Below are 12129 nucleotides of genomic sequence, written 5' to 3'. Positions count from 1 at the left end.
TGAAGCCGCGTTTGCTCTCCGTGAAAGCGCGCGTCCCCCGCGCGCTTTCACTCGCACATACGGAGCGCGGCGACGATTTTATCGCCCTTGGACTCATGCTCCACGTCTCATGCTCCTCCTCTCTATCGCCCTCATCGATCTCCTCTCCCATCGGTGGGCGCACCTCGTTGAGAAGCGTGCTCGCTACCGCCCTTGTCAGCGAGATTTTCCCGCATAAGCCGGATAATAACTGGTATTTCATGTCACGCGGCTGCACTGTAAGCGGTACACGTATACATGGAGTGCTATGGGAAAATTAACGGGAGTCTGAAAAGACCGTACTATATCCGGTCCTGCTCTATAAGCGGTTACATTATAAGTGGTTTATACTGTATATCACCAGTAGCGGCTTTGCTGCGGGATGACAGAAGTGCGACATTAACATCATGAAATCCACCTTAGTTTGGTGCAACATGGAACAAACAGTTACAGTGCAAATGTAATTTCAAATGTAAATGTTCCGGCAACATAACAGACAGAGCCAGCAAAATAAAAAATTACTGCTTAATGAGAGATAAAAATAAGAGGAACCTAGAGGCTCGATATTTAGCTGCAACCATTATGAAGCTAACAGACAATGAAAACAAGAAAAGCATAGAGAAAATTAAACTTTTTTTGCTTTCGTGCAGACGATTATTTACAAGTGAAGGTTGCATTTAGAATAAACCTTTTATTCTTAATAAAAGAAAAGAAAAATGAAAGTGTAATGAACGACAGCTATTCTGCCAGTGGGAGTCGCACCCACAACCTCTGCATGACATAATTATTGCCCAACCAATTAAGCAACAGTACGGCCTGCCATCTGATCACTTTCTTGGATATTTATGTAAATGTATTTAAATCCTAGTCCTGTGAATATTAGTCACTGCCACTTGAAGTCATGGCTGTGGGAAACCCCAAAAAACCTTTAGGCATCACATAGCATGTCAATATTTTTCCTTTAGAGCCTTCACAAATCTCATTTAGGTTTAACTAATACAATGCAATGGTAATAAATACAAAGCACATACAGTGAATCAAAGTGTCTTATGCCCTGAAACATAGCTGAGCAGGTTCAGTGCAAAGCCCAAATGTGCTTTAGGAGATAAAGAAGTTTGGCTGGTGTCTTCATCGTTCATTGTATTAAATGACTTTCACATCACATTTCATACATTCTTAACTTACAAAATGTGGTCTCATTGTGTGCCTTTTGATGAAAAAGCTGTAGGTTAATTTAATACACAAGTCTAGCTAGCAATGCAAAGAAGTCGATGGATGATCAATGGTAGCAAGAAAAAAAAAATGAATGTTCACAATAATAATGTGCGTCACCTGACACTATGACCAGGACAAAAAACTATTTTGCAGTCATAAAAATGACAGCGACTTGATGATCTCCTGACCAATAGCTGCTGCAAGAGGGGGTGGCACAGCATTCCCAACCTGCATCAAGAAAAAGTGAGTCTGTAAGTGCATGCAAGTGGGTGCCGCATGCTTTAAACTAAAACCAATTAGTGAAATTATAAGGGAATTAGCACTTGTCGATCATTACGAGCCTGCAGCCAAAGATAAAACAGCTTTATCAATTGTCAAATCGGCATTTGAGAAGAAATGCGATAATTTTGCGCACATCAATGGCACAACTATCTGCTGTCACCTGTAGAATTGGGGGGAAGAGATAAAGAAAGCTTCGCTTCAAAAAAAATTCTGCAGATCCAACGCACACATTACAATCTACGCGAAGCGGTTAATTAAATGCTATTTGTACAACTAAATGCAGTGCATACAATTGGATTTATTTGTATCATATGCTATGTGTAACCTGATGAATGTTCTTGTCTATGCAACGCACAGGTCACAACTTTAATGTCATGCAATGCTCATGTTTACGCACGACATTGTTCACAACCTATGCCGAAATGCAAGCGAAAATTCAGGCCGATGCACACCATCAAACGTCTCTGCAATGATGCGACGAGGATGAACGAGACGTTCGACGCATGTCAAGGCAAGAATGGTGAGGAGAGGTATCGTATTCCCATGTAAATTACGTGGCTGCAAATATAACGTGAGGGGGCACTTTCGGTCTCTCAGACAAAAAAATTATATAAATTACGATTATCACACGAAGTTATGCCACAAAAGAAACAGAAAACGATAGATAAAAGCTGATGTCTGCAGCGCTTTATTCATCGTTACTGCGAACTGCCGTGGCAAAAAAATGAAAGGATGACCAGATGCATTATTGTCGCTACTGACGTTTTGGTCACTATAGGCGAGAATGGCGTGGTCCTCCGTGCCACCAACATTATCGGTCAGGCAGCACTTCAGAAATGCCCGTGACACAATCGAACATGGCAAAGCCTTCCACAACCTGCACAGTGATCCACCACACAACTTCAAAAACCACTCGCTTGATGTTTTTGCGCAATAGTGACGGCAGCCTCACTCAAGCTTGCAAGTGATACGCCATAACCACACGGATGTGGCACTAGCAATGTTCTTAATCAGGAGAAGACAGTGTGAAATGCACAGTTGCAACTCCCAGCTCGTGCACTCTAGCGCAAGAGGAAGGGGCAGCGCTAGAGAAAATAAAACAAAAATTAAACATTATATTTACGTGACAAATCTGAATGCAACGTGAGGCATGTTCTAAGGCCATAATTCTGGAAATAAGCTTGTGTTATATTGTTGCAAATACAGCACAGTAGAACCCTGTTACGTTTTTCACGGGCTGTAAAAAAAAAACGTAACAGCTGGGAAACGCAGGAGCCAAGAAATAGGAAAAATTGAGAAATGAGAGTAGTGTTAACTGCACACAATATTATTTTAATTCTTGCGTGTGAAAAAAAGTCGTAGTTTCGCCCGAAAGCCGAAGCATCGATTGCGATAGCAAATTAGTAGACAGCTATACAATGTAAAAATAGTAGTTTTATCGTCTGTATAAACTTGTAAACATTCTCTTATTAACTATATTAACAAGCATGGTGTCGGTGCCCACAGGCAAACATGAACACATCACACTCGATGAGTGCGGATACATGCCGTCAAACGCTGGCGTGAAGAAGCGCTGCTGCAGCAGCGAGCGAAGTGTCTATTGCTTCAACGCAAACTGAGCGCTGAGAACACACAGCACGCACAAAGCTACGAGCCGCCGACGCACCTACACTGCCAAGACTCTGCCTCCAACACAGATCGGTTTCGAGATACGGCCCACGCAGTACGCAGTTGATGCTAGAGTAACCCGCCCTCGCTATCCCTCCCTCCCACTCGCTCCCTCGCCGGTGCCTCGAGCGCAACAGAAGGCACGCTCCCTCCCTGCTTTTCTTTCTTGCACGCGCGAGATTTAGAAGTGGTCTTCGGCTCCCCTCGCACACTTTCACTCGCACATACAGCATAGGGCACGCGGCGACGGCGTTAACGGCCTTGGACTTTATACGGAACATATAAGCGCCCAAACTAATTTTAGGGCCACAACGCGTCATAGACACCATCTTTAGATAGCAAATACGGATCTCAAAGGTCATACTTTTGCTCGCAGAAACCGAAAATACGTCATAAGTAAATCCCATCCTCAAGCCACCAAGCCAAAATGGCCGCTCAGGCCAGCGCGGGGTGGCAGTTCGCAACGTATGATGCGGGAACGGTCCCTCAGTTGTGACGCAACAGCGGGGTTGCCAAAGCATTGGGTCCTATGGGAGCTGTGCCGGGACCGGCCGAAAACGACGTAACAGCCGGGAAAACACAGCACCCGGGAACTTAACAGCGGAGTTCTACTGTATATGCACAGTGAATAACAATGCATATCTAAATGCATTCAAGGCTTCTAAGCCCCTTGTATCACAGTGGGAGATAGCTATTCTGGAAGATTGGCGAAGAGAGGGCAAATAGTTAGTGGCCTAGGCGAATCGAGTAGCGCAAATAAAAAAAACTTAAGCCAAAGAAGCTGTTAAATATTGTGTGCATTAGATTAAAAAGGTTTTTGTGCTTGATGAACAACATTATATGTACAAGTTTTATGCATAACACAGGTGCGCCTACTGGCACTGCTCTTTTCCATGCTATATAAGCCGGAGCACTCAGCATGATATTGACTGACCCAGCAGCCACTCAAAAGACCGGGAGAGCAGATAACCGAAGGCAACATTGCATTTCTTTCTTAAAACTAATCAATTGACAGTGCCAATTGTTACAATGAATGAAGTAGATTCCAAAATGCAATCTTTGTGCGAAATTTGAGCAAGAGCAGTGCAGTGGTAAGAGCAAAATCTTTTTTCGAACATTTTAAGCGAAATATGCACTGTACATTGTAACATTTGGTGGAGGTGCAGAGTAAGTTGGCTACAATGCGGCACTGGATCTTTGCAGCCACGATGACAGACAATGCTCCTCCTGCCACCCAGGCTTCACCACCAGTGGTTTTGCTGCATCCTTGTGACCAAGGGACTTTGACTGGCACAGATAGCATTCACATCGAAGATTTGCTCGCATGCTACGAGTACGTAAGCAACCATGATAGGTGGGACACTACGCTTATGCTCACCAACGTAATCATCTACCTCCAAGGCATGGCTCGTGTGTCGTATGAGATGCGCAAGGCTGAGCTGGGAGGCTTGCAAAGAAAAGCTATGTGACCTATTCAGAAAAACTGCTGGTCGTCAGCTCGCAGCGAAAAAGAACCTTGTCACATAGGCCCAGACCAGGGGCGTAGCCAGAAATTTTATTCGGGGGGGGGGGGGGGCAAGCTTCTGCTTTCCTCTATGTCACGTGATCGATAATAAATATCGGTAGTTTAAGCAGTCTCTATACATGTATATCAATGACATGGGACCGCCCCCCCCCCCCGCCTCGCGTGTGCGTGTTCTTGTGAAGAAATTAAGTAAAAAGTAAAGAAAGCTCAGTAAATACAGTAAGTATGACAGGTACAGTGGGCGATGGTCTCTCATCACGCCACTGAATGAACCAGTCTTCGAAAACGCATCATTAAGACGACCCGTGCGATCGGAGAAGACATCATTAATTGTTAATTTCCGTTAAGCATAGGTGGCGTCGTCCTCGTCGCGGCGAAGTGCGTTTCACAAGTCAAGGACGGCTATACGCGTGAAAATGCACGTGTGACAAGGCTATACCTACTCCCATAGCAATAGCTTGTTTGCTGTGTCTTTGGGCTAGAAAACTTAAATACGCGCAAGAACGCGTAATGCTTTTTTTTTTTTCGAAGCTTTTGTCGCCCTGCTCCCTCATACAAGAGGGTTGCATTTCCTGCGGCACGTGCATGGGCCGCTGTGTCTTCCGCTGTGTGCGAGCGTGCAGCCGTCATTTGCCTTTATGTCAACAGATTCAGAATTGTACAGAATATTTCACCGCACAACATAGATATGGCATGTGTACACATTTTAAGTAGTGTGTGCAACTCATTTCTGCTTAACTTACGCCGGTGCAAACAGGAAGCGGCCTTGTACCTCACAGAATCTCGACTGATTGGTGTACTATTGATGCAGGAATGAACTCCGGTCTTGTTCAGTGCATAGTGCACATAATCAATATCTCAGGACACGTGAACTCCGACGAGAACTGTCAGCGCCTGAAACTGTCAGCGCCTGCGAGTTTACTTATGCTGTACTGCGCACAGCAGTAATTCATGCTTGTCGGCTGTCTGTTTCGTGCATTTTGTTGCGAGTCGGTGGAATTTCACTGCTGTCATCAACTCCTTCGTGTGTACATTGCTGGTTTGGGATTCCACAACAAAACAGCAACTACTAGCCTTCCGTAATTGCTGGTTTGGGATTCAACAACACAACAGTAATTACCAGCCTTCTGTAGGGGCGCAATCGCAAACAAGAGACGTTTCTCGCGCAGACTAAGCCTACGTTCACACTTGGGAAGCGGCAAGCGGGCGGGAAGGCCAAAGCAGGCGGAAAGGCCAAAGCGGCCGGAAAATTTTTTCTGCGCCTGTCCAAGTTGTTCACATTTGTTTTGCTACCGCTGCGGCCGCCGCTGCCGTTTTCGTCCAGATCCATCTAGTCTGCGTACGTTTGTCGGCGTAGTGGCGCTCGTTATCGCATTATTTCGAGTGGTATCGTGGTATGTTCATTCATTGACCCACATACCGTCATCAAAAGTGATCACCTTACGCAACTTCGCGTGTCATCTGCGACCTTCGTTAAATTCCTCGCTGGCGTTCCGTAATTCTCCTCACACGGGCGCGGTATCGCTGAGTCACAGGTTGGTGCCTACGCGTGATAATATTTCTTTATTAGCTTTTATTTACAAGTTGTAATAACATTTCATCATTTCGTATTGTCGGCGCCTCCAGGACACCAAAGGGGCAACGGGAACACCACAGCTAAAACCCGGGCTGGCCCTTGTGTTGGGGCTCGCCAAAGCCTGCGCGTCCTACGTGAGACCTACGCTCTCAATCTATCGTCGCGACGAGAAAAGCACCCCGCGACTTCTGCAACATACCGTACACGTGCGAGGAGAATTATGGAGCGCCAACGAGGAATCTGCCTAACTATGATCTTCCATGGAAGTGGAAGAAGAAATGGCTTTTATACTTCTACCTACTGGTTTTCTAGAAATGGACAATGAATAAACAGAAGACGCGGACACCTCGGAAACGGCGGTGGTGGGTTCGCCTGGCTTTGCAAAAGCGCGAGAAGTTGGGTCACGCCAAGGCTTCGTTGCCGCACCTCCGGTCGCACGACGTTGAATACTATCGCGAGTATTGCTGACAGTACGTTTTAGTGCCACTCTTGTCGGAGAGCAAGGGTTGGTTCTTGATCGCGTCGATCAGCATTACAGCCTACACTTTTGGTGCCATGTTAAATTTTACGACCAGTTGTTTACATGCCAGTGTAGCTTCCAGTGAAGCAGAGCGACTTTCCGCCGCGCTTCCGCTTCGCCACGGCGAAAAAATCGGCCCGAGACTGATTTGGCTCGCAGCCTGTTTTGCTGCCTGTTTTGCCGCCTAGGCGGGCGGATTTTTGCAATATTTTGCCGCTTCCGACAGCTTCGATACCAAGTGTGAACGTAGCTGCGCGAACGCGGCCTAACCGTAACCTGAAGGGAAGCGGCGGAAATGTATACCGGAGATTTCGACAACCTGGAGTCTTTAACGTGCACCTAAATCTAAGTAAACGGGCCTTGAGCGTTTTCGCCATCATCTAAAATACGGCTGCCGCATTTGTTGCTTCATTTGTTGCGCATTTGTTGCTTCAGAATGCGGCCACCACATTCTCGCCCAAAACTTCACAGAGTGTCAAAGCCTTGATAAACACCGTGACAGTTTTTTCCATATGCAGACATGATTCACTGTAAATTACCAACCCAAACGGAAGCGCCCAGGAATGAAATTGTGATAGTAGCACCAGTTTCATGAATTATGTCAGCGCGAAGCGACGAGAAGAAAGGGTGGGGGCGGGGGGGGGAGGGGTTTGAACCCCCCCAACCCCCCTTTGGCTATGCCCCTGGCCCAGACGTCCACGAACTCATACCCCATACATCCAGGACGCGCAGGTTTTTTGCAGAAAAGCAGGCAAAGACATGTCGGAAGTGTATAAAAGCCGGACATATACTAAAGGGCATTACCAATGAGGCATTTAATTTGCTTTTGTGTAGGAATTGTGCAACAATTAAGTCTGTCCATTCATAGTGGGTGAGTGAAACAACTTTATTCGGTCCACAATAGACGATTTCGCTCGCGCGATAACAGCAGCGATAGTGCGCCCCCAAGAAACTTCCGGTCACGGGCCTTATCAGTCTACTGTGCCGGATCACAAAGCGCACTCCTGCTAATTTATATCACCGCCATTGCCTTTCTTGCTCAATATATTTAGCGGACTATGTCACTGAGCCAAACTGGAAGCCGTCCAGGGCGTATGTTTGTAAACAGCGAAAGGGTCTACAGACGCGAGTTAACTTAACGTCACCTGGCTAGGCCCACTCGGGGACCATCAGATCAAACCTGACAGCCCTCTTGCGGGCCCTCTGGACTGCCAGGATTTGAGAGGTCTGGTCCTGGGCCTTAATAAGCTTCATCATTTCCTCTTGGGTGAAATAGTGACAAAACTTTGAACAAGCTAAAAGCCAACGCATTGCTCAGAGTTTCAATCACCTGCCAAACACCGCCTCGGCTGCTGGGTGTTACGCTTAAAATATACAGTTAAACCTCGGTATAACAAAGTCGGCAATCAGCACTCTGCTTCATTATATTGAAATGAAACTTTTATGCAAATGTGCCAAATAAGTAGTCACAAACTTATTTTTCTTACACAATATTTTCCAAGTTAAATACTTCGTTATATCGAGAATTTTGTTATATTGAAGTTCGTTATATCAAGGTTTAACAGTACTACTCGTTTTCTGTACTATATGAATTCAGGTGATTACACCAGAACGCCGACTGCCTGTCCTGTCATCTGACTTGCTCACTTTATTCCATTGACGACGACACCAATGCCTGCGAATCGTCCATTATGAACTTTCTCTATGTCACCATTGAGCAGCATTGTAACCCCTCATTACAGTCAATTAATGACCACCTCGCTGCTCAACATTTGGACCCTACATTTCTTTGTCTTAAAAGAAAATGCGTTGTACAGCTGCATTTGTGTACCGACAGAGCCATACTTCTTGTCGTCATTCCAGAACACATACACTTCAGCGTGCTCATACAGCTTCACGCCGCCCCTGCAACTGGCAACATTGGCGTGGCTCGTATTTACGACCACTTCTTCTGTCCTGTCCTTTACCAATCTGTCCGACGATACGTTGCAGCCTGCGAGCACTGTTAATGACGCAAGAAACCTTCCTTGTTTCCAGCTGGCCTACCGCAGCATTCCCACCCATCAGTGTTTTCCCGTGGGGCTGAATTTACCTGAACCTTTCCCGACGTCACCTTTAGGTGACCGATGGATTCCAATCCCCACTAATTATGTGACACACTTCGTTATCATGCAGGTGCTCCCCTCGAGCAGTGCAACCAACATTGCTGATTTTCTTCCAACACTACATTATCCTCCACCACACTGCTCCTCATCAGCTCTTGACAGATCGTGATTGCTGTTTTTTCACCAAAGTTGTTGATGATCTCCTCAGGTCCTGCTCCATTCATCACAAGTTCATGACAGTTGATTATTCGCAAACAAATGGACTCACCGAGCACCTCAACCATACCCTTACTGACATGCTCACTATGTATGTCTCTGAAGACCACCGTGAATGGGACTCTGCGTTACCCCTTTGTCACCTTTACTTTTGACTCTTCATGCCACGACACTGTAGGTTATTCACACATTTAACTCCTGTATGACCATGAACCACTCCTATCCTTCAACTCTTTGCTTTCTGTAGATACACCCCCGACCTGCTCCTATGCTAGTGACATCATTGCCCTGGTATGCCAAGCTTCTACACACAGTAAGAGTGGCTTTATTGGTAGTAGAAGGGCAAAATACTAACACCGCATAACTTAATTTTCTCGTTATTGTCCCTTTAAACAATCACCAGTGGTGCTGTACACTGGTAAGCCTGAAATGTCTATTCTAACACAGTAAGCATCCACAATAAAATGCCACCTTATTTCATTGTGTTTAGCAGGTCAACTTAGTCCTCCTTCGACCATCATCTCCACCTTTTTATTGCTACTTATGAGACAGGCAGCCCTTGGCTTTGACATACACAGCTTACGATGCAAGAACAAATATTTCCTTTGATTGTATGCTAGATCTTGTGATTTGGTTTCAAAGTGCACTGGCCTCACAGTCAAAAAGTTGCGGGCCAGATTCATGACTGGATCAACGGTGGCAATTTTCACTGCTTTATTACTTGACCACCACTTGAGGGACAGCATTAGGTTCTTGGTTGACAGAAAAAAAATTGCAGCATTTTTGTCCTTTAGTCATCAACATCATCATCAACATCATCATCAACAGCCTATATTTATGTCCACTGCAGGACGAAGGCCTCTCCCTGCGATCTCCCATTAGCCCTGTCTTGCACTGATTCCAACTTGCGCCTGCAAATTTCCTAACTTCATTACCCCACCTAGTTTTCTGCAATCCTCGACTGTGCTGTCCCTTAGGAGTAGCTCACAAACAGTCATGGACAGCCAGACAATGTGAGATTGGCGACTGCATGAAATTGTCAAGAACTGCAGGAATACATTTCAAGGTCACACTAATCTTCCTTGTAAGCATTTCCTGCTTAACAAGTTCACTGTGAGATGTCTGCTGAAGCTCCAATATGGCGCATGCCACGCATCACATTAACAACGTGTTGGAGTTCAGATAGGCACAAGTGCAACTTACCTGCATGTACTTGTCACTGACAGATCCCACAAACACGAAGTTGTCAGGGAAGCCCTGGACACGGGCATACTCTCGAACAGTCAGCAGCCTGTTCTGCGACGGGTGCAGCACTGCAAACTGAAAAGATCCTGCATTGTCACTTTCAGCACTTTCCAAAGCATTGCTTGTTATGTATGAAACAGAGAATAAAGATGTGTTTTGTCAGTGCCCTGTGGTTTTCTATTCATTTCATGCACAGCATTGTTTGTTTTTTGTTTTTTTTTTGTTTTTTGACAACTGCTCTTGCTTGGATATGGCATTTCAGCGGGCTTTGTTGAGAGTGGGAGATAGACGATAGCATGTGGTCCCTATTGCGCAAGAATTACTTCTGTGCTTACTTTCCGCAAAAAATGGCATTACAACTTGAGAATGTGAGGGGATAGCACTTATAAAAGGTCGTCTTGACCAGACATGCCTACCTAAATTTTTTTAAATGCTTCAGTCGATGCCAAAACATATGAAACTTTTGTGAAAAAATGCTGGAACTATTGACTACTCAATTTGCTGACTATTTATTAAAAATTTGCAGACTGTTCAGCAAATATAGCTGTGTCACAGGAAAACAAAAATGTTAAGAAGTTTATTCATGAAATATTCAGTTAATGGTGGCCAAAACAGTAACGAGTGTGCGAATAGAAATTTTTGAGACTGAGTTGAATACGAATCTAATAGTGCAAGAAGCGAATTGAATCAAATTCTTTTTGAACAATAAACAGCCACTTTCACAATTATTATACAATGGTGTTCGCATCCTTGTATTCATAATGCTACCAAGTTTTATTTGTCATTGCATTGCCCATTATGAAGTATTGTTTATTAAAAGCACAAATGAAGAAACAGGAACAAACAAGCAGTTTGTCTGCATACACAGGACTCCTTGGAAAGTGTGAATGATCGCTTATAGCTGGCTCCCTGAGTGATGGCTCCCTGAGTATGGCTCCCTGAGTGATGTAGCCTGCTTCACTAAGCGAGTTCCGAAATTTTATGCCTATACCATGCCTGTGGGGATTAAATTTATCGTATTTCTGGTCAAATTTTCTGCTTGACTGCACACAGTTGACGTTCTTAAATGTTCGAAAACTATTTCAAAAATATCATCAACAACAGTACAAACATCATTTACTGAACAGTTTATGGACACTTTTCTTTTTTATAGCGTACAGCTGACATTTCGTTATGATAATTCAAGCAGTTCTGAGTAAAATTTTATGTGTGCGGTATTATATATATATTAACTTTTGGAAGCCGTAATTTTTATGAGATTTGGAAACCTGATAAAGTCAACTTGCATTTGTTCGATGACCGCCGAAATTGGTCGAATTATCTCGCAGGCCTAACTAAATAAGAGGCAGAAAAAATGTCAAAACACACCTCTGATTCATTTAGCAGTACACTTGAATGCTCTTAATTTGACTCTGATGGGGCCGACGAAATTGCTTGAATTAAACAAGAGGCAGAAAAAGCTCGAAAACACACCTGCTTATAACGAACCTCCATATAACGAATTCCTGGATATAACGAAGTTTTTCTATTCCCCGCCGTTACTCCATAGAAGCACATGTATTTGAGACCTCTAGGTAACAAAGTGGCAGCGGGATACCCCCTCTAAATAACGAATTTTCCCCGCCGACAACCTAGAGATTTCACCCCAAATTTTGTCATTTTTGAGCGAGCAGCAACCGGAAGCACCTTCCCCGCTGTGACGTAATGCGAAGCGGCGGCATCACACTTGGCGCACTCGAATTGACGACTACTGCGAGGC

At 44.8% G+C, this 12129-nt stretch overlaps 1 pseudogene; it reads right to left on the bottom strand.

Moving 5' to 3' along the window:
* Window positions 1-15: 15 nt before the first annotated feature.
* Window positions 16-12129, bottom strand: part of LOC119440419 (DNA (cytosine-5)-methyltransferase PliMCI-like) — a 232638-nt pseudogene continuing 220524 nt past the window's right edge.

Source organism: Dermacentor silvarum, chromosome 2, assembly GCF_013339745.2.
Source record: "Dermacentor silvarum isolate Dsil-2018 chromosome 2, BIME_Dsil_1.4, whole genome shotgun sequence".
Lineage (NCBI taxonomy): Eukaryota > Metazoa > Arthropoda > Arachnida > Ixodida > Ixodidae > Dermacentor > Dermacentor silvarum.
The sequence above is the reverse complement of the archived record's forward strand: the minus strand, read 5'-3'. Positions and strand labels throughout refer to the sequence as shown.